Genomic DNA, 22,708 nt, shown 5'->3' on the forward strand with positions numbered 1-22,708 from the left:
GCATGATTCCTGACTGCACGTTGCACGAACAAACTACACTGAGCTCCATTAGTGATTTTTTTCGGGCTGCGCTTAACTTGGAAATGGATTGATTTTGTGTAGGTTAATGTATAGCAAGGATGTTGCCATGTCCTTAAAAATACCCTCTGACGATTGATATATCAATAGGGAAGCAGTCTTTGGGGACTATGGCTCGTTTTAAAAGGATAAATTATGTAGATGGCACGATTAGAGAGCAGTAAACCCTATTACAGTATATTGTAATATGAGGAAAAATAGCGTTGAGGAGGGCAGGGTACCTCATTTAGTGTGTTTCCCACCAGAAACTTCCCCATGTGGCTACAATGATACTCCCAGGATCCTTCCGCACTCAGGGCAGAGCCAAACATTGAACTCCTATCTTTTAAATTCTGGTTGTGAGAAACAGAAGACTGGATTTTTAGGGACTTGAGATCATTCTTCCCACTAGTGGGCCAGACCATTTTTCTGTTCTTTCTAGAGCCAAGCAAGGTGCCTGGGATAGTGGTGTTGGTATGTACTTGCTGAACTGAACGAAATATAATTCAGCTTCCTCATTTATAGAGAAGGTGGCTGGGACACGGTGTAAATATTTGGTTAACAAGTACCGGTAACCCCCGTATTACATGGTTGTTAGGGTCCTAAAAAATGCCTTGTTATGCGAATCCGTGTTAGACGAAACAAAGAACTAGAAAAAAAAGGGGGTTAGGTTCCAAAAATTAAAAAAACGTACTATTATATTTTTATAATTAAGAGACATGTCTTTATTAAAGCAATTTTCACCAAAAGTATAGCATATTAGTATGTATTAAGGAATGTTTTCTTCATCACTTCTAAGCTTTTATTACGTTTCGTGTTGCTCAGGGATGTCTCTTAATTCTTAAACCGTGTTAGAGTGAAACTGTGTTGTAGAAGTGCCGTGTTTTATGGGGTTACCTGTACTTTTACTAAAGTTACCCAAGGCCAGGTACAAACATCACTCAGCCAAAGTCACAGGCCTCTATGAGCTGAGAGTGCAGCGGGGGTGGGGAGGGGCCCACGCAAAAGCAATGCCTCTGTGAGGGAGCAGAATGGAGCAGGTGCACTGGGAATACAGAGGAGGGTCCTCCAGCTGCTTTGGGGGATGATGTCTGTGGTTAGTTAGACAATGAGTTGGCGGAAGGCATGCAGGCCAGAGAATAGGTGTGAGTACAGGCGCACACCGAGGAAACAGTGTGCAGTGGGCAAGGGTGGATACACCATGGTCGGCGCTGGGGAGTGAGCAGGAGAGGTAGGAACAGGTGGAACAGGGAGGAAACGCCCTGCCAGGCGAAGAGCGTGCGTTGCTCATTGAGCCATGTATCCCATCTGTGGCTGTAAAGGATGTTCATGTGTGATCTTCAATGGGAGAAGCAGGACTCAAATTCACTGCTTTTGATCGCCCCAAACGGCATCATCCACCTGTGTCATTCTGCAACACTTCTCCTCCCGCCTCGATCCTGGAGTCTCTCTTTTGCTGCCCTTACTGGGAGAACTTCCCCTGCACATCTTGCTTTTTACTAGTATTTTTTAATTAGAAAAGTAATACATTCTGTTTTTGTTTTTTTTTTAAGACCAAAGGTTACAAAAAGAAAAATGAAAATCTCCCCTCTTGTCTGCCTTCCCAATCCCAGATGGTTAATGGTCTCTGATATATCTTTCCAGATGTATTCTGTGTGTAAGGAAGGTGGTATATAAATGACATCAGACAACTCATGCTCTTCAGTAACGTGCTTTGGTTCATCTGAGAGTAAATCTCATACACTCTCCATGACTGTATAGTTCTGCCTTACTTGTAAAATATTGCTGCATAGTATTTCATGGCTCTAATTTATTTAACTAGTGCTTCCTTGTTGAACATTTGAGTATTTGAATTTTTTGTATGTCACACATACAAAGGTCTGACAGTTAAGTTTGTGAACCTGTTGCATCGATGTTGCTAACCTATTTTGATACCAGACAGATTATTCACTATGAATTTGTACCAACTGGACAAACAGTTAACCAAGTTTACTATCTGAAGTGCTGAAAAGGCTGCATGGAAAAAGTTAGATGACCTGAACTTTTCTCCAAAAATTTGTGGTTCTTGCATCACAACAATGCACCAGCTCACACGGCACTGTCCGTGAGGGAGTTTTTAGCCAGTAAACAAATAACTGTATTGGAACACCCTCCGTACTCACCTGATCTGGCCCCCAATGATTTCTTTGTCTACCCAAAGATAAAGGAAATATTGAAAGGAAAACATTTTGCTGACATTCAGGACATCAAGGGTAATATGATGACAGTTCTGATGGCCATTCCAGAAAGAGTTCCAAAATTGCTTTGAAGGGTGAACTAGGCACTGGCATCAGTGCACAGCTTCCCAAGGGGAGTACTTCAAAGGTGACCATAGTGATATTCAGCAATGAGGTATGTAGCACTTTTTCTAGGATGAGTTCGTGAACTTAATTGTCCAACCTCGTACATACACACACTATATATACACTGTATATAATACATATATACACTACATAGAGCAGTACACATATTATATACCTACTATAATACATATACTATATACCTACTATATATGTATGCATTTAGTATATTATATGTATGGTAGGAAAATACAAAACATGGATTAGATACACTTAAAAGTCATGAAAATGATGGTCTCAAAAGAAGGCATGGGGAGGAAAACATGTTATTTCATGTTAATCTATACTGTTTTATTTCTTTAAAATATAAATATATAGTAAATAAAGTAGATACAGTGATGGTTATTACATCATCCTTTGTGACTTTCTGTATCTTTCAGTTCTGTAGCTTTATTTAAAAAATAAACACACGTACAAAGCAGGTTGAGATTGTCATCCTATAACACGCATCACTTTACTCCCTGGAGGCATACACTGAAAGACACTGTCCATGAGGTCACAAGGGTAGCCCCTCTGGTGTTCTTCTCAGATTCACCCCGGGATTAACGGACCGCACCTAAGTTTCTAGCGTATTTACACCGCGAGACCAATGGGAAGCAAGAGACAGGAGGAAGTCAGACAGGTAACTTCCCTCTCTTTCCATCATTCTGTGGTTCTTCCTTGGAGCCTTCTGGAAAAGTCCAGTGTGCCAAGCAAATTTACTTTTTGAGGGACTCGCTGTGCTACAGAGAAAGGCAACAGAGTTCATTGGACCAAATTCATGTTCAATTACAATAAGTATCATTTGTGTGCTACTTTATGGCTTACACACTTCTTTCTCAAACCTTATCTCTCCTGATCCTGATGATGGTATTTCAAGATAAGAAAGGCAGGTCACGTTGTTTTCCATTAGACCCCTGAGAAAGACGAAAGGTCACATTGCTAATACGAACTAGAGCCAAAGCTTGAATCTAGGACACCAGGCTGCACAATTTCATCTGTATCTGACTAAACCACATTGCCTGATTCTAGAAACACTTCAGACCAACATTTCCAAGGCCCCCCACGAATGCAACATCATAACCAACATGTGGGTCACGAGAATGTTTCGACTTTTATAGAAAACAGAGGCCAAGCAAGGATTTAATATTAAATATCAAAGATTTGACCGTGAATTGGGCCATACAAGCTCACAGTAGTGAAGGTGAGGAAAAAGGAAATGATGTAAAGCATTTGAGGAGATGCGTTCCTGGAGCCACCATTTCTCAATGAGCCCTAATGGAACACAGCAAGTCCCTCACTAAGTAAATTTGCTTGGCACACTGGACTTTTCCAGAAGGGCTCCAAGGAAGAACCACACAGTCGTGAAACGAGAGAGAAATTACCCATCTCTTGCTTCCCATTGGTTAATATTTGACCCCTGATAAGCTGACCAGCCCTTCCACTTACTTCCAGGTGACCTCATCTGGCCTGCTGTGGCTGTAAATACACCGTACAGTATTCCACAGTGACGAGAGAAGTTTGCACTGATTATGTGTGTTTAACTTGATGATGATTTTATTAATGAATTTTTCTCCCTTTGGCCACTAAAATGACCTTGCAGAAATGGAAAGAAACAAAAACAAAACAAACAAACAAACAAAACCCCCACAATTCTCTCAGAGCCTCCTGTTCCCAAGGGAAAAGGCAAAAGGCTACACTGTTGTGAGGACTCTGCCAAAGCAGATCAGGATTGAGAGCTGGTCACATATTAAGTGCTGTGTTCTCTCTGCTAAGTGTCCTACAAGCATTTTCTCATTTGGTCATCATTGCTACGAAATAAGCATGTGCATTTTCTAGATGAGCTACTAACGCTTCAAGAACGTGAATAATTTGAGAAAATCAACCCAAAGTATACATTGTCAAGCTCAAAATGTGTGCCCAGGTTATCTGCTGTGAAAACCGGAGTTCATAAGCATTGTGTCATCCTATTTGATCATTATCATATTTCATCGAATCTAAGACATCCCTGGTTGAAGTCAAACTGTTAGTTTACATATGATTAAGACATTAAAGAAAACCAGTGCCAATTAAATTGGTGCCCTGCCTTCTTATCCCTCAGAACTTTCACTTTTACCTATTGAATGAGTTTTTTTAAAAACTCATTTAGACATACCTTTATTACACAAAGAAAGCAAAACGTAGTAGAAATGAGTTTGTTAGGACATTCCTAAAGCATCCTCACTGCTGATGCCTTGAAGATGTTTCGAGTAACGTTTCATCAGGGTTGTCGATGGCTGCACGTCCTATACCACTAGGAGTCCTGGTAATGAATATTGTGCTCAGGAGAATCTACTATTGTCTCCAGGATTTTCTTACAAGCCTTTGACACCCAGTCCACACATGTTCATGCCCTTCAGCAGACAATGACAAGGACATCATGTCTGCCACTGGCCCACGTCAATTGTGCTATGCACCCAATTTCACAGATGCAAAAGGTGAAAAGTACACATTTTAGAATCTATAAGGTATGGAAATTTTATCCCTGGCCATCATCTAGATGTTTTCCATTTAGAAAAGAAATGTTTTCCTCCCATAAACGAGTAGATTTCTGTTGGCTGTATAGGCTTATTTGGGGGAAAAAATGTAGACCACCTTCCTGTTACTGGGTTTCAGTAACCCCAGCAACATTAATGAATTGGATTATTTTATAGGTAAACCTACCCCCCTCCATTATTTACTAGCTATGAGATTGAACTGTGTTTGAGAAAGTTTTCCAATAAAACTCCTGGGCTTTTGACTTATGTGGAGTCTTAAATACAATTCATCGTCTTATCTAATCTGATACCCAAGGATAGCTTTGTCAAAGCAGAGTCAAGTATTGGCAATCCCTCAGAAACCTCAGAAGAATGAATAAAAGAAAAATGATTTAAAGCTGGAAGACTTAAGTAGAAGTTTGAAATCTTTTTAAAAACCGAACAACGGACCTCTTCCCGAATCTTCTAATGCCAGCTTTGGGATGTGAATAGTAAAGCAGACTCTGAGAGCAGAAACGGATCTTGGGATGTCATCTCGTCTACTGCAGAGCTGTGGTGATCCTGGAAGATTTCCACAAAGAACAAATTCTCTAACCTGCAGTAAATGTTCAGTGCCTCACTTCCCCGAGAAGAAATGCTCTTCGTGTAAATGCAATATACATATTCCGCTTTCTTTTTGGTTGACTTTAAGTTTGTGTGTCTTGCTACATCAGGACAGATGGAATTCACAGAATCTCTTGACCAAGGCAACTTGGACCCTACAGCCTAAAGAAATATTGCCTGGTACCAAAGTCAGAGCTCTTAACTGCGAGATTTAAGGCTTTTCTCTCCAGAGCTCTGCTCTGTGTGACTCAGCGTTCCTCCAAGGGTTGCTTCTCTCTATTCTGTTACCTTCTGGGAAAGTACTTTTGTTGTTGTTGGGTTTTGTTGGTTTGTTTTGCTCTTTTCGTCTCTAATGTCCAATGTCCTTTCTCTCAGTCATGCTACTTCTCAGGCCACCAGCCAGCCCCACCCCAATCCATGGCTGCCATCCTGTAACGCCAGAGTGCTGCCTCTGTGTTTAGGTCAAGAACAGACACCATGGACACACTGATTAGAGCACCACAGGAAAAATCTGCTCTGGCAACAAATAGATTGATGTGTTCGAGGCAGATATTCCAGGCCTAATTTTTCCATTCATGGAATCCAAATTCAGCAAATCATAATAAGCACATCTTTTTGTTCTAGAAGTTTCCTATTTGAATTTTCAACCCAGATTTGCTAGTAGAATAAGATCTCCATCGGCACAGGGACATGTCACTGACTCAGCCTTGTACTCCATATGTATGCCCAGTGCTTTTCACGTGCAACCCATGTTGGGCCCTCATTCAATATTCAATGAGTGGATTTGTTGTTTTCTTTGATGTGACTTATGTTTGAAGTTAAAATCTCGGTCAGCCAATTAGAGTGGTCACTGTAATTGTACTGAATTATTTTAAGGCAAGTTTCAGCTATGCTGGATGAGTAAGTCCAGAGAGCTGCTGTACACACTGGTGCCTACATTTAATAATTCAGTGTTGTGCACTCCAAAGTTTGTTGAGGATAGATCTCAACTTAGTGTTCTTGCCATAAAATCACAATGACAACAAACACCAAAGGGACACAAGGAAACTATGAAAGGTGTTAGATACACCTTATTATCTTGATTGTTTACTGGTATCGTGGGTGTTTGCATATGTTCAAACTCACCAAATTGTGCACATTAAATATGTGTAGTTCTTTGTATATTGGTTATATGTCAATTAAGCTGTAAAACAAAACGGAGAGAGGGGAGAGGGAGGAAGGAAAACGTGAGAGGAGGAAGGAAGGACCAGGACTCTCAGTTTCTCTAAATTGTCAAGTTGAGAGTGACTTCTTGCTTGTTTACATGGTTGGCTATGATTCAGGACCACACTTATTTCCTGAGAAGTTCAACACCTTGTCCGAGTAACCGCCAAGAAATCAATGTGAATTGGGTTATAAATGAAAATGCGTATCGGAAATGTTCTTGGGTCTTTTTTTCCTCTTTTAAAAATTCTCACACCCTTTCTTCTTCTGGCCCTTGCACTCTTACCACAATACTGAAAAGTAGCCTCGTTAACGGCTGAGTGTCTGCAGTTGTGGGACACTCTTGTATGATACAACACAAACATAGGTGTGTGTTTGTGTGTGTGTGCATTTATATTCATTTACAGAGATATGACCATGTATATTAGGTATGGATCACAGAACACAAACACAAAAGATTCATTTCTGTTTTTTTTTTTTTTTTAATAAATCAACCTAATTTGACACTGAACTCTTATGTTTCCAAGTTGTCGGGAAATTCAACTTCAAACTAAGGTTCCCCCAGCTACCAAAGTTTGTGCCGAGGTCTATCTTATGAGGTTTTTATAAGGCTCCTGGGGTTTTCTCTCTGTACTAGTTACTGCTGAGATGTCTACTGTCTCCACTAACATAGCCGTTTCTAGAAATCCATGGCAAAACCTCTACCAGTGGGAAGGATAATTGAGTGGGCAAAGGAAATAGTGAAAAAACAAACAAACCAGAAAACCCCACTTATCATCTAAAAAGGCATTCTCCCCAAATGTCTTTATATTGTTTCAGGAGAGCCAGAAATGAGGATATCATGGCACATATCTGTAAAATATAATTATAGTTGATAAAAACAACTATTCTTATATTAACTGTGAAATTACATTGCTTGTTCTACACTTTCTTCCTGATAGTGAATTAACAGATTTCAATGACCATAAAAAGAAAGCTGAATAGGCCTCCTCTCTGGTGCATGAAGTTCTTTGCTATGAATTTTTTCTAGCGGTGCTCAGAACTGAACCTCATAATTCAACATAAGCACAATAATATGCAACATGCAGTGAATCATTACTTGAATTATGAGAGGCACTGCCCACTTTATAAAACTACCCCTGGTACCTTCTCATTATGTTTTTCTCTCCATCTCATTACTTTGTAGGTGTATTGATTGGTATTTTATTTCTATTTTCTTTTCCTTCTGTTTGTTCTACTCTTTGTCCTTATTTTCCTAACTGCAGCAGAAGTTCAGCTCACTCCCCTGCAAGGGATGAAGTCCCTTAATGAAACAATTGGTGATAAGGACCCGAGCTCCTCACACTCTGTCAATAGCTATCTTTGAAGTTCAAGGAGAAGCATGAACCTTGTGAGCTTGGAGGAGCCAACTCACTTTGCAATTTAAGCTGATCAGTTTGAACGATATATCAGAGGTACTGAGTGAGGGAGAGGCTTGACCCATTTCACATTACATACCCATCTTCAGTTCGAACCAATTTCTCAGGCTTCCGCTAAGTCAAGGAACTTTTAGAGCTCCGGGACTCACAAAGTATGTGTGCAGTCTGAAAGCATTCATCATGTTATCTTATCTGATAGTGCCGTTTCCCCTTCTGCTCACCAAAATAGAAAACTCAGTGCGTTTGGGTGACGTGCCCTTGGCACTGCAGCAGAAGGCGTCTTGGAGACATTCTCTTGGCCAAGTTGACATGCGCTGTTGGGGTGTGAGAAGTCAGTTTTATCTCTCAGCTCTTAAAATTTCTATCAATTGGAAGTGCAGCTGCTGGCTGAAATCTCAATGTTCATTTAGATAAGATGTCAACCTCTAAATTTTATGTTAGAGTAGCTAATAAAGCTGGTTATCAATTAAATGCTGTGCTGATGGGTAAGGAGGAAAATGCAGGAAATTGGAATGCTTCATCTTTTTAGTATTTTGTCTCGATGGCTCTTTATTATTATCCATTTTATTTTTTTTCCATTATCATGAGCTAGAAGGTGATGGAATTCTGACATGTTTTTACATTGTTTTATTCTTAATGCCTTAGAATGAGTATATGCTGATTACTGTACTCAGTAAAGTACTGAGTGCATATGACTCTGTAAAGCTCCAGATTTGTTTTGATTTCCCACTGCTTCTCCAACTCCTAAACCTTTCTACCTGGGTCTATGAGACTCGTGATCATCAATGCAATCTATTGTATCCTTTTCTTTGACATTATCTATGGCATTGTGCTCTGAGGTCTGGCTACCCTTTGAGGACACTGCTCCCCACAATCTTGGACAGATCCTGAAGACAGATCATTTCCTTCTTTTCATCATTGCTCTTTCTAGGTCATTACCCATCTCCTCTTCCCAAAACACCAGTTTCTTTGCGATACGTGCTATCAGACTATCTGCCACCACCTGTCTTTGATATAATCATCTATTAATTCTGAGCCACCCCATATCCCATTCACTGACATTTTAAACAGCTCAATAGGTCTCTTCCATAATCATGTCTTTACCATTTTTGGTGAGTCCAACAGCTACAAGGATGACCCATCCAACCTGTAGACATGTCCCACTCTTTCCTCCCTCCCTTCCATGCTTCTTTTTTCTCCACACTACCTGCTTTGTTCATCCATTTCCATGACATCACCCTAGACCTTTAAGCTCATTCCCATTGCAGGACCTATGCATTCACCTGGGACATTTTTGTAGCTGTCTCATAGCTTGTCCCCACATGCAGATCTGCTAAAATGAAACTTCCTTGGAGAAGCTTTGGCATACCTTACATAAAATGACAATCCCACCCTAACCCTCACCTCTCTCTATATTCTTATCCTACTTTAGTTTTCTTTATGCCTCTTATTACCATCTTGATCGTATGAAATAACTTCCTGTTTCTCTCTAGAAGGTATGCTTGTTCACCACTGTATTCCTTGCACCTAAGCTCTGTTAACTCATATTAGGCCTTAAATAGGTATTTGAGAATTAAATAATGAGTAAATTATATGTGTTTATAGCTATGTACCAATTTACTGTGAAGACTCTTGGGCTAGTTAGCGAATTATCACACTATCTCAATACTCATATGGTAACTCTGCGATATTAAGAGCATTCTTGGGAATAATATCCATCTGAATTTTTATATTCCCCCATTTGAAATTTTTCTGATGTGTTCTAATTAATCCAATCACATTCATAGCCTATCCAGAATTGCCGTGTAGATTCCTCCTGGGAGCAATTTTGAAACAGGCAGGCCAGCTCTTAATAATATTTCTAGCATACATTTTGATAATTCTTTTCATACCAAATGAGAAAAATTGCATAGATGGCAAGGGTGAGAGAACATGGGTCATTCTTGTGAATTAGAAGATTTATTGCTTGCTTAATTCTCAAGGAAATAACTTTAACTCCTTCTTAAACTATGGGTCAAGAGTCTTTCCTGTGTTTATGTAGTAACTTTATTCATGGCCTGATATTTGGCCCCTTCTAGAGAGTTCCGAGATCCTTAATAAAAAAACGCTCTGCTTTGTGTACAGAAATGATCTGTTGACCTGCTGCCATGAGGCCTCCTGCTGGGCTGTTTCTCCAGAGGTGGGAATGTTTTATTTTTTCTAAGGCATTGACTAATTCTTTGGTGATTGTTTTTTCTTCTGATCAGTGGCCTGTATTTGTAAGAGTATCCAAAGACACAGACCAATGCTGAAAAACAGACTTTGCCCTTTGGCAAACCTAACGAAACTTTCTATAGACTGACCTTAGGAACTCCTTTGTCTAAGCAATTCCATAGCACACTACTAAGATTAAGAAGCATGGATGAAGGCCTTCCCTACGGTCACCTCCTCTGGAAATGTAATTTCCTATTTGGATGCTAACGATTCTGATTCTGATCATAAGTGTGTGGAAGATTTTCCCACACCACCAAGTAGTTCTCCCACACCAGTTGGGTGACCTACAATTCAACTCAATTCTGACACTGTCTCTCTGGATGTTGCTTCAGATCCCACAGGTTAAGGACTCAGTCCTGCAAGACTGCCCCTACTTTCTGCTTCAGACGCCAATGACAAGTCCAGGTTGTCACTTGTGCTTCTGACTGAATGGCTATGAATCAGAACTGCCAATTAGTCCTCTCCTTGCATTCAATTAATTTGCCAGAGCAACTCACAGAACTCAGAAACATTTAACTTACTAGATTATTGGTTTATTATAAAAGGCTATAACTCAGGGACAACCAGATGGAAGAGATGCTTACAGAAAGGTGGACCTGGGGCTTCCATACCCTCTCCAAGAGAACCACTCTCCCCAAATCTCCACGTGTTCACCAACCTGGAAGCTGTGCAAACCCTGTCCTTTCAGATTCTTACATAGGCATGAAATATTTAATCATTGCCCATTGGAGATTGAACTAATTCTTCAGCCAAAGACCAAATTTATCCATCTTATTATAAATTACAATATCACGCGGAGAAAACCACGGGGCCTCTGAACTTCAGTAAGAGGATCTCTCTCTCCCTCTCTCTCTCTGCACTTGTCATATTCCATATTCAACAAATGTTAAATAATTGAATAATAATGGGAACAAAATTGGGGGTTAGAAAAGAGTATACTCTTTTAACTTGGAGAGAATAGTCTGATGTTTTGGGGGAATCTTCGTTGGTAGAAACTTTTAAAATTAGGCAGGGAACCTCTCTGCCTTAAACATTAATCACAGGCTTGGTGAAGAAGATAAGATGTTAATAGCACAAACTCTCATCTAAATGTGATGGCGGACAGAAACGCATATGTATTAGCAGGCTTTTCTCTCATCTCCCCCCCGCCCCCATCAGTATACTGAAAAGGAGAGAGAAAGACTCACTGAAGCAGAGAAAAGTGATCAGAGAGGATAGGAGCCAAGTTGGGTTTGTTTTGGATAGAAACTGGTTGATGTGAGAAGTATTGAATATGAGAAATTTAAGAAAAGAGAATGAAAAATAATGATAAAGGAATTGCTGTGTATCTGTGGGGTTCCTTTCATTTTGTACTTTCCCAAGAGCATGTACTGAAGACATAAGTTGGTTTTGGTGCTTTTTTCCCCAGTACTGTTATTTTACTGAATGCATGTTTGTGTCTCACGGGACTCATTTTTATGTGCTTTGCCTAAGGTGACCCTCAGTGAAGTTGTAATGGAGGGGTGGTCCTTCAGGCTGTCTCTGGATGTTCAGGTGATTAGCGAGAGAGAGCTGTCTTCTTATCTGAGGGATCAGAGAAGGCTTCTTGGAAGGCATGATGTTTTATTCAGGCCTTGAAGGATGGCGGGATGGGGGTCAGCAGAGAGGAGAGGCAGAGATTCCACATGGAGGCGATGATTACACTGAACGAGACAGCAGAGACGGAGGCAGCAAGGAGCTCCACGTGGCTCGACGCCTCTGCGTAGATTATAGACTTCACACCTGACCACCTCCAACCTGTTCCCAACCCCTATACTTTTACCTGAACAGTGCTGACTCATCCTCTAGGTCTCAGAAGACGCCACTCCCTCCAATAAACTCCCTGATTTCTCTCCACACAGTATATGAGAGGAGCTCCTGGAGGTGAATTCGGTGATACCCAGGCCTTCTGTTATCACAGCACTCATCACACAATAATGGAAGCGCTCCCTGAATCTGTCTCCAAGGTCCATGGGCGGACACATGACTCAAACCTAGTTAAGCAAATCGCTGCATCCCATTGGTCAGTGTAACTCATTGTGATTAGGTGCCTAATCCAGGCTGGACCAATGGGAACCCTACCTAGGGTTTTGCTTGAAGTATTAGGATGAAGGCCTTTTCTTTCCACTACTAATGGAGTAGGATGTAAGCCTGGAACTACCAGGGCTACAGTCTAAAGAAATCCTGACCAAGAGTAAGGCCAATGCAGGGAAAAAGCAGAACCTTGAGTGATGGACAGAGTAATAAAATCCAAATAGCCTTTTTCTTGTGCTCCTGGTTCCAGTAATTTCTGTAGGCATTGCCCTTGAACTTTCCAGTTATATGAAATAATGAATCTCCTCCATCTCCCACACAGCTTTTTATGTCTAAACTAGTTCCAATTGGGTTTTTGCATCTTGCTTCTGAAAGAATCCTCGTTAACACATGCCCTCTTCCCAAATAGCAACCTCGCATAATGCCAGGCATGTGATGTGGACACGGTAAATACTTGCTAATATGAGTGGTCCAAGGGCCCATCGGTTTAGGAAACAGGATGGTGTAATCTAAAGGGTATTGGGGCAAGGGTCTGGAGATTTCACTCATCCTCTCATTTAACACATTTTTATTGAGCGCCTGCTTTGTGCCAGGCACTGTTCTAGGAACTGAGGATATAGCAGTGAACAAATAGACAAAGTCCCCATTTTAATAGAAATGGTATTCCAGTGGGAAACTATATAATAGGTCAGGTGATGAAATATTATATACAGCTGTGAAGGAAGACTGACTACTAATTACGTGTGGGACCTTGAGAGAGCCACTTTATCTTTCTGGGTTCGTACATTGTCATATATAAAAACAGAGAGAGCTACGATTCTTACTCTTTTTGTTCCCCTTTCCACCACCACCACCACCACCATCACCACCACCACCAACAAGAATATTTCCATTTCTTGACACACTTTCATGAACCTGAATTCTTGAGCACACCTGAAAATACATGTGTTGGTAGTTGACATATCCAAGAAATTTTATATTTTCCTGTGTTCATTAGTACATTTCTCTGTGCATAGTTTTGAGAACTATGGATTCTTTCTTGTTCAGGTTTCCCAGAAATAAGCCAGATTCCCATGGGGGCTGGGGGCTGCCTACACCAGCTGAATTCCCTTGAGGTCTTCACCTGAAAGAACTATCTGAACCTGCCTGTTCTGTCCGAGAGCTCTCATTGAAGTCAATGACAGATAGTCTGTTCACAGTCACCTTTCATTTGGCGAAAACTTTCTGTTATCTCTGAACCCTGGCTAAGTTGAGACTTTCTTCCCCCCACGCAGCTTCTCAGTTAATCACTTTACTTATCGGGATCTCTGGTCTTGCCTGCCTCTTCTGACGAGTTTCAGAATCCTCAGAACTTCACTCCCAGTGAAAATGTTCTCAGTAGCACTACTACTACTGACTTTTAAAGTGACACTGTAACTATAATTTGGCTCTGAAGAGTGAATAGCACCTTGTGGAAGATCTTATTTCCATACTGGTACATTCTTTTAACAAATATTTATTGAACATACGCTATGTGCCAATGGATACTGCACTGATAGAGTACTTCCGCTTAAAATAGGGGAGAGTGCAATTTGAATTGGGGCAACCATTTTCTCATTCTCACCTGGCTTGCTTTCAGTCCAGTCTACTGAGTATATGCACATGTGCTTAACTCACCACTCCTCACCGCTGCCTCCTACCTGCAGCTATATCTCTAGTCTGTCCCTTCCGAGGCAGTTCCCAGGATGTCTTGCCAAGCCACTGGGACATCTGGCTCTGGGGAAAAACATATCTTTTGTTTATTTCCTAGAAGCTGTTTTGGAAGATCACTGAGAGTCCTCTGGAGTGATTCCTCAAGGGGCACTTTGGAGGTTGGGTATGAAAGTCCCTCACAGACCCTTCCTGGTCATTCTGTCCACCGTACCAACTCATTTCAGGCAGAAAGCCTTTGGGGGTTCCACTGAAGGATGTAAGCTTCTACTTCACCCCAAATTGGCATGACTTTGGTAGGCTGGAGTTTTGGGGGTTTCTAGCATCCACAATGTAGTTCGTGGAACTTCAGGAAGCCCTGCTTTTGTTTCAACTTGCTTGCTTAGTCCCATGGCTTTGGCTGTGTTTGTCTTTGTATCATGCACGTTGGAATCACACCTCTGGTCCCATACTCCTGCCATTTGCTGACATTTCTCCCAAGGAGGGAGACTGCGGCTATTTCTCTTGGCCACCCCAGCATCTTGCACATGTTTTTGCATGCAGTGAGTGCCCAGTGTATGTTTTGACAATTGGATTCTGAATCAGTTACTTTCTTGGATAGCTTTTGACAATATCCAGCTTCTTGATAAAGTAAAACCTTATGTTAGTCATTGAATTTCTATCAAAGGCCTTGCAAACTGGTTATTGATTGTTTTTAAAAGGGAGAAATAAATCTACCACTTGGTACTTACTCTTGCACTAAAATGTGAGCTAGAACAACCAGATGTGACTCTGAAGTCAGGTGAAACCCCTATGAAATTAATAGTAATACAAATAAAAAATAATGTCATATGGCTTTTTAGTTAACTTTAAATAGCCACTAATTACCCTGTCTTGAGAAAGTCTCGATCACTCTCCATAATTTTGCAAAGATGTTCGGGTTTAACTGCTTTGCTCTATTTCCTCCTTCACCTATGCTGCTCTAGCTCTGTCCCTCCTGTATCAATTTCAGCACTAAGCTCAGTTTCTTCCCTATTTCCACTGAAAATTCATTTGCACATGAGCAGTTGATGAACTTCATAACATTATTGAAGAACTGGGAGAGTTGGGAGCAAGGCCACCTGGAGAGCGAGTGCTTCCCTGGCTTCCTGGATATACTCACCTTCCCTTTTCCCTTCCTCCTCCCTCCCTCAGGAGAGAAACCACGTAATTCCTCGCTTTGTGTCACACCAAACTCTCCCACCCACATGCATGCCCCCTTTAACCCAAAGCACTTTTCCAAGTAGCCTCCTTCCTAAGAGTTTTGGTAAAATAAAAATGTCTCCATCTTATGTCACCATCTTATGTCATCTTATGGAAAATGGGTCTTCCATATCTAATATGGGCTTCAGGTAGATTTACTACGTTGTCATTTGAAACTCCACATCTTCAAAGGACAATACTCTAGAAGTGAGGTGAAACTGGGACATCAAAACACCAACAACACGAGGGAGCTGGTCTTCAGAACTCTGGCTTCAGAAGAAAGCGGCTCTACAACCGCCTCCTTCAGGCTCTGCTTCATCAGGGTGGGACCTGCGAGGTCTGGCGTCCTGCGGCACAATCTAAACAACAGTGTATGAGCTGTGGGGGCATTAAGTTCCCTTCCTGGAGCAAGTGCCCGGGCTGCCCTAAGGGTGCCCACTTGCACGTTGGGAAAGGCATCAGACGTTTGCGACGAGAAGGTATCTAATGGGTCTCCGTCAATGGCTCTGCGGAGTGGGCTGTGTTAAAACAAATGCAGTGACTGGAGGCCCTGTCTTCACCTACTAGGGAGGGCTTTCCGCTCAGGAATGGTACAGAGTCCCAATTCGGAAGGCTAACCGCCAAAAGTTTATTGCTTGCAAGTGTAGCAATTTCTAGTTTCCGCAGGATGAATTAGATGAAGGGTACTCGATAAATACTTGTAAATGGTGGCACTCTGACAGCAGCGGCACAGATCCACGCTGGAGCTCGGCATGGTGCTGACTCGGCTTGGTGCTGACTCTTCCGGAGGGAACCCAGCTGCTCTGCCAGCTCTTCTCACTCTGCAGCCTGGCCGCGAGCTTGCCCTCAGCTGCAACGCTGTCCTGCAGTAGCTCGCTAGCCGTGCAGAGGGTGGCAGATGAATATAAAGGTTTAAGGATCACCAAGTTGGACAAAGGGGGTGTGGAGTCAATGTGGTCATTGGCTTCTGTGTCAAACCAAGAAACTCAAGGGCTAAGACCTCTAGACCACGTGTTTTCAAGCTACGGCCAGTGGACCACATTTGGCCTTGGCCTGTTTTTGTGCGGCCCACACCTAAGAAAGGTTTTCAGATTTTTAGAGAGTTGGAAAAAAACAAAGGATGTGTGATGGGGATTGTAGCATGTGGCCCACAGAGTCTACAATATGAGTATTTACTATCTTTCCCTTCGCGGGAAAAGTTTGCCAATCTCTAGTGGTATTCCATCTTGGCTACACAGCAGAGTCACCTGAGGAATCTTTAAAAACAAAGCAACACAGATAAGCCTGTGGATAACTCTGCCCTAAATGAAGCTACTGAATTAGGCTCTCCAAAATGCCATTTGTCTTTTTGTGAACATTCACAGGTCGTTGTGAGGGTTACTCGTGCGGAGAAAGATGTGGACATTTTACTTTTCCAAGCTGCCTGGTCGTGGGCCTTGCACTCTCCCTACCGTTTAGCAGGGCATCAGGCCTACACTGGGTTACTCACAGCCTCTTTGTCAGCAGACGGAGTATCTGGAGCAGGACTGAGTAAGAGAAAGGCCCCAAGAATATTTCTACCTCACCCAGGAAACATCTGAATTTCTGAAACACTATACATATTTTCAGAATGATTCTTGTAGCAACTCTATGAAATTAATTATTATTATGAAGCGACTGAGGCTTGAGAATGCTAAATAGTCCATCCAAGATGGCCTAGTTTTCAGGGCAGAGCTGGGATTTGAACCTGGGTGTGCCTGCCACCAGAGTGGGAGTCTTAACCAATGTGCTTTGCCCTCAGGCTGTCATTGAGTGGAACCACCAGTAAATAACCAGAGATCTGGTAGACCATGTTGGGCGAGGATAGGGGAGACGGTGTGAAATGTGTTGACTGATACTCTTGTTCTCACATTGAGCCACAGATGCTGGGAACGTAGGCTTCTTTTGATGGATGTTCTAGAGAGGAATTGGGTGGGGAGGGCCTCTGGGTTTAAGCCCCTTGCTCACCTGTAATATATTTATCCAATGTTGTTGGCTTCCATTCCCTCCACGTCTAAAGTACTTTACACCTGCTTCTGTCCTTTGGGTCCTCGAAACATTATGGAAGGCAAGCACAGTCTCACTGGAATAAAGGTAGGCAAATACGGACTATAACCTCAATCATGCCCTCTGGAATTGTCCAACACAAGGCCCCAGTATTGCCTAATTTTACAGAGGAAACTGAACCTTAGAGAGATGAGTAAACTTGCTCAAAGTTGCACTGATTTGAAGGGTGGTGTCTATCTAGCTTCCATGCTCTTTCTGCGATCACCACTGCCTCACCAGTTGCCAGGTAATGGACCAGCCTGATTCGGAGATGCCCCTCTTGCCTCTCCATCCATTTTTTGGAAAACCACCAGGGCCTTTCCCAATACAGGGACAGCCCAGTGCTTCGTGGGGCCTCCTCAAGAGGCTTGGGTAGGAGCTATCCCTTCTCAGGCCTCTCCGTGGCCCGGTCTCAGTTGAATATTTTCCCTTTCAGGAGGCCCCACTGCCGCCACATTGTCAATTGCTAGCTGGTTACCATGGAAACAGGTCTCAAGAGGAATCTGCTTTTCTCCCTCCTTGAATGAGGAGGAGTGCAGGGCTTTGTGAGGGGCAGTGCTTCCCCCTTCGTGGCCACGAAGAGCACTGGCTTTGGGTGATGGGGCTTGTACAATTATGCCTCAGGACCCCACTCTTTGTCAGCAGAACACTGCCAGTTTTTCATTCTGGAGAACAACTGTCCTTATTTGGAATACAGATCCTTTCTCCTTTTTGATGGTTAAGATGCTGTTTCTTTAATGCAATGATTATGATAGTGGAAGGAATGGTTTAAAAGATGTCATCACTTGGTAAAGTGCAAAGTTTGTTAATACATGCAACAATATGGATGTGTCTCAAAATCCTTATGCTGAGTGAAATAAGCCTTACAAAAAAAGAGTTCATACCGTATGATTTCATTTACATAAAATTCTAGAAAGTGGAAACTGATCTATACTGACAGAAATCAGACAAGTGGTTACTAGGGGTGGGGTGGAGAGAGAGATGGATTATAAAAGGGCATGAAGAAACTTTTGGGGGTGATGAAAATATTTATTATCTTGATTGTGGTGATGGTTTCACAGTGTGTATAGGTATTTTAACACTAATCAAATGGTACATTTTATTGATAAATATGAGAAATTTCATGTACTTCAGTTATACCTCAGTGAAGTTGAAACAAAATGGGCACCTTTTATAAGTTCTCCATTTTAATTTTTATTTATTTTGTGCAATTTAAAATCTCTATGAAAAACAAAAGTGTAGGAAGCAGAGGGCATATAGCATATAGCAAAGTTAGAAACAACAGGTATTTTCAACAGATTGATTGGACATGAGTGGGAGTAATAGAGAACGGAAAACAAAGAACGAGGCCCACTCTTTGGCCTTAGATGACAGTAGGTTTAGTTATGAACGACAGAGTTTGGGTTTAAGTATGTTTATGGGAGGTGATAAGTTCATTTGGGGATATGTTGAGTTGGAAGTGCCAGAGATTCATCTAGAAATGTCAAGAAGAAAGTCAGGCTTACGGATCTAGAACTCAGGAGGTGAATCCAGCCTATGAGTATAGATTTAGTATATTGATGGGACATGAAACCATGAGGAGAGAATGAAATGCTAGACGCACGTTGAATTAAATACTCTGCAGTTGGTTATTTTAGTCCTGACTTTTCATGTTTCACAGGTGACTCTTTGTTTACGCAATGGGGAAAGAAGTCCCTAATTAGTGGCAAGTATAACTGGGAATCCATTCTTTTTTGACTGTGGTTGTGGGGCATAGAAATGTGAAGTTTGGATTAGAATTACCAGAAGTCCTCAATGCTTCAGTATTTACCTAATTACACGCTTTTAGATTTTTAGAAAGTATTCTCTCCTTGATGACCCCACTGCACCGATTCTCAGCTCCATGACAGTACTTTTTAACTTTGGACATTACTATACGTTTATGCATCTATTTCTCCTGTGAATTAAGCCTCTTGAGGCCAGGTCCTGTGCATGACTTATTTAGGTTTGGTGTGCAGTGAAGGATTGGTGTGCTAAACTGAATGTCATTTCCACAGTTTCCGTGTTGAGTTTTCTAGCAAATTCCTCTTGACTTCCCCATTGACATTTTTGCATCAATGAGAGCAAATTTAAGTGGGGAGGTATATGTACCCAAATGAGAGCAGAATTTTACTCATTCTTACATAAAGAAGAAATAAGTGGTTGTTGTGTAGTGAGTAGAGCCCTAAACGTAAAGACATGTCCTCCCTGCTTACTATAAATCCGAAACACTGGACAGATTTTTCTCTTGTATTTCTGTGGAAACACCCATGAGAGCCCTTTTAATTTCCATGGACTTTCTGTGATTTCCCTTAGCTTGCCAGACCAAATCTTAGTTCTCCAAAATCCCCCAGAAAAGAAAAGTAACCAAAGATATTGTTTCTGTCAAATGCTAAGATAAACCGATGACACCGAGATGTTGCTCATTTTGTATTTACAATTTAATTTTAAGCCAACTGTTTTGTGTTTACAGTTTGCATTAATTAATTTAGGACATCATGAAAATGGTTTATGTTTGATGGGCGAGTTTATAATGAGTAGAATTTCTGCATGGATTTCTTATTAATTTAACAGTTGAGAACATATCATTATTTTATAAGCACTACTGATAAATCATTTGGCAAATACTTCTCAGTCCTTTAAGATAATTTTTATTTTCTGTGATTTCAATTGTCTCCACATTTTTCCTTGTAAATAGTTGAAGAGTAAGCACATTTTCAAAGAGCTGTAGGGAGGCTAAGATGCCAGTTGCATTTTAACGATATAGGGCATTATCGTTCTTACTGTAGCCAATTCTCTTTTAAATCATTGCAGTTTCTGCTCTAGCCTCCAGCTATAGAATTCTTTTCAAGCTGGCAGTGAACTTGGCAGGCTGCCAGAAGAAATATAAAGGTGTTTTGGTCCACCAAAGTATTTTGAGTGGTTCTTAGTGATACAGTTTTCTTCAGTACATCTGCAAAACATTTTTCTGAAGTGAATTTTCATGTGAAAAGCCGCCTTAATCATCAGCAGCATTGTTTGTTTCAATGCAGTTATTTAAGTGCCCCCCTGGGTGCCTACAAAATAAACAAGGGAATCTTCTAAAGAGTTTTAAAAGTGGCAGGTGCTGAGGCTGTGCCCTATTCACTTAGTTTGCAATGACATTTTTGTGCTAATCTGTAGACAAACAAGAGACAGGTGACACACCAAATCAAGTACAATGAACAAGAGAAGACGGTTTGGGCCAATTGGGTCAGAGCTAGATAAGACGCTTTTGGGGAGAATGTGTGCAAGAAGCAACTGCTTTTTAGCCTTCTTGCTTTCTGCATCCTGGCTGTAAAAATCTGGTATTTAAACTTCAGGTGTTAAATAAACTTTTTGGTTTTAAATGAAAACAAAAGGAGATTCAAGATGAAAATATCTATATCTATTTGTGAATACACAAGTAACTATATATATATATATATATGTGTGTGTGTGTGTGTGTGTGTGTGTATACACACACATATATACACACTTGCATTTTAAGAAAAGAAATGAATAAGTATTAAAACCTGTAAAAACCACCATTTGTTTGCTATTTTGGCCATGAAGTCAAAGTACGCTTATTGTATTTCCACAACAAACCACCCTATTTACACACCAAACACCAACACACATGATGGAATGCAAGAAAGAAATGATTAAGCACGTTTTTATATTGTTTCCTCTCCATCGATTGCCATGTGTATGTACAAATTCTGTTTCTAGGGGACTTATTTTCTTTTTTTAGAAGTTGGATTAGTTGTCACTTTAGAGATACTGATAGGAAGTTGATTTTTACTGAGTTTTCATACAGACAAATTATCAATCACCACCCACCCTCCTACTCCTTTTATATAGTAGTCCTACTCACAAGTTGGTGACAAAAAGAGTTCTATGGAAGGTTTTTTTTAAAAGCTTAATTCGTTTTGTAAAACAAATTAAGCATACGCATTGTAAATAATAATGGATGTACAAAAATACTGTAAAATCACAGAAATATGCCACTGCACTGAGGCGTACAGTTTTGAGGGCATTTTGCATACTGCACAGGAGAAGTTGACGGTGTTGCATATAATCCCTCCTACCTCCCCCACAAAAAGAAAAAAGGACCAGACGATGAAATTTTATCCAGCTTTTTCCACCTTAAAGAAGCCTTGGCAAGATCTGTTTTTATTATTGTGATCAAGACCAAGCTGTACTTGCTCTATTGTTGGTTAGCTCTTTAACATTTCATTAAATTTCAAGTCCTGGGTTGATTGGTTTGGGCTTAACTGCTTCCATGGCAATCAGCCTGGCTTAAAAAATGTATTATTTACCAAATGGCTAACAGAAAGAAACGTATACGTCCTTGCAGCAAACATTGCAATCCTAGAATTTAAGAACTAAAGGAAATTTTGATATCATTTATGTGATACTGGGAGAATATGAACTTCATTAAAATTGAATTGAAAATCCATGAACCAAACATTGTACTTCACCGGGTTAGGTTTGGCTCGTTTGTGATAACGGTAGAGCCCTTTGCTAAAATTAGAGATGGCCCCCCCGCCCCCGATGAGCCAGAAGCAGCATTGTGGAGGGGCCCATTGCCATCACTGGAAGGGTTGTAATGTTCTGAGTTTTATCAGGAAACACTCAACCAACTAGGCAATAAGTCAGTGGAGAGAAAGGAATTGTCCACTGGCCACTGTGCAGCAAGGCGGCAATGGATGGCAAACTTGTGGCATGCTACTTTTCTCAGTGAACATATTATCACTGTTTTCCCAACATCAAAGAATGGCTCAGGATTTCTCAAAACAGTAAACCTCTGGGTTGCCATCTTTGAACTTTGGCCTTCAGAGTCACCCTCCCAACCTCAATCAAAGTATCAATATTTCAGTGCCGGCCAGAGGTTGAGAGTGAACAGAATAGAAACTTAAAGGAATGGCAACCTTCCTGGGAATAAATGTCTTGAGGGAATCCATTGTCTGAGATAAGACTGTTCAGTTTAAATACATCACAGGTTTTCCTTCCATTTACAAATGGGAACAACTAGAATGAGTTACAGATTATGTGGGAGAAGTATAACAAGGGAAAGGAAATAATGCTTCTCCTAAGAGAAAGAGGTTGGGTCACGGTGATTTGATGAAACATACCTGTGTACTTTCTGTGCACATTCACAGACATAGGCTTACACACACACACACACACACGCACACATTAACTATGATATACATATAAACACACACACATATGA

Source organism: Rhinolophus sinicus, chromosome 8 (assembly GCF_057876585.1).
Source record: "Rhinolophus sinicus isolate RSI-liver-muscle chromosome 8, RSI-T2T, whole genome shotgun sequence".
In the NCBI taxonomy this organism is placed as follows: Eukaryota; Metazoa; Chordata; class Mammalia; order Chiroptera; family Rhinolophidae; genus Rhinolophus; species Rhinolophus sinicus.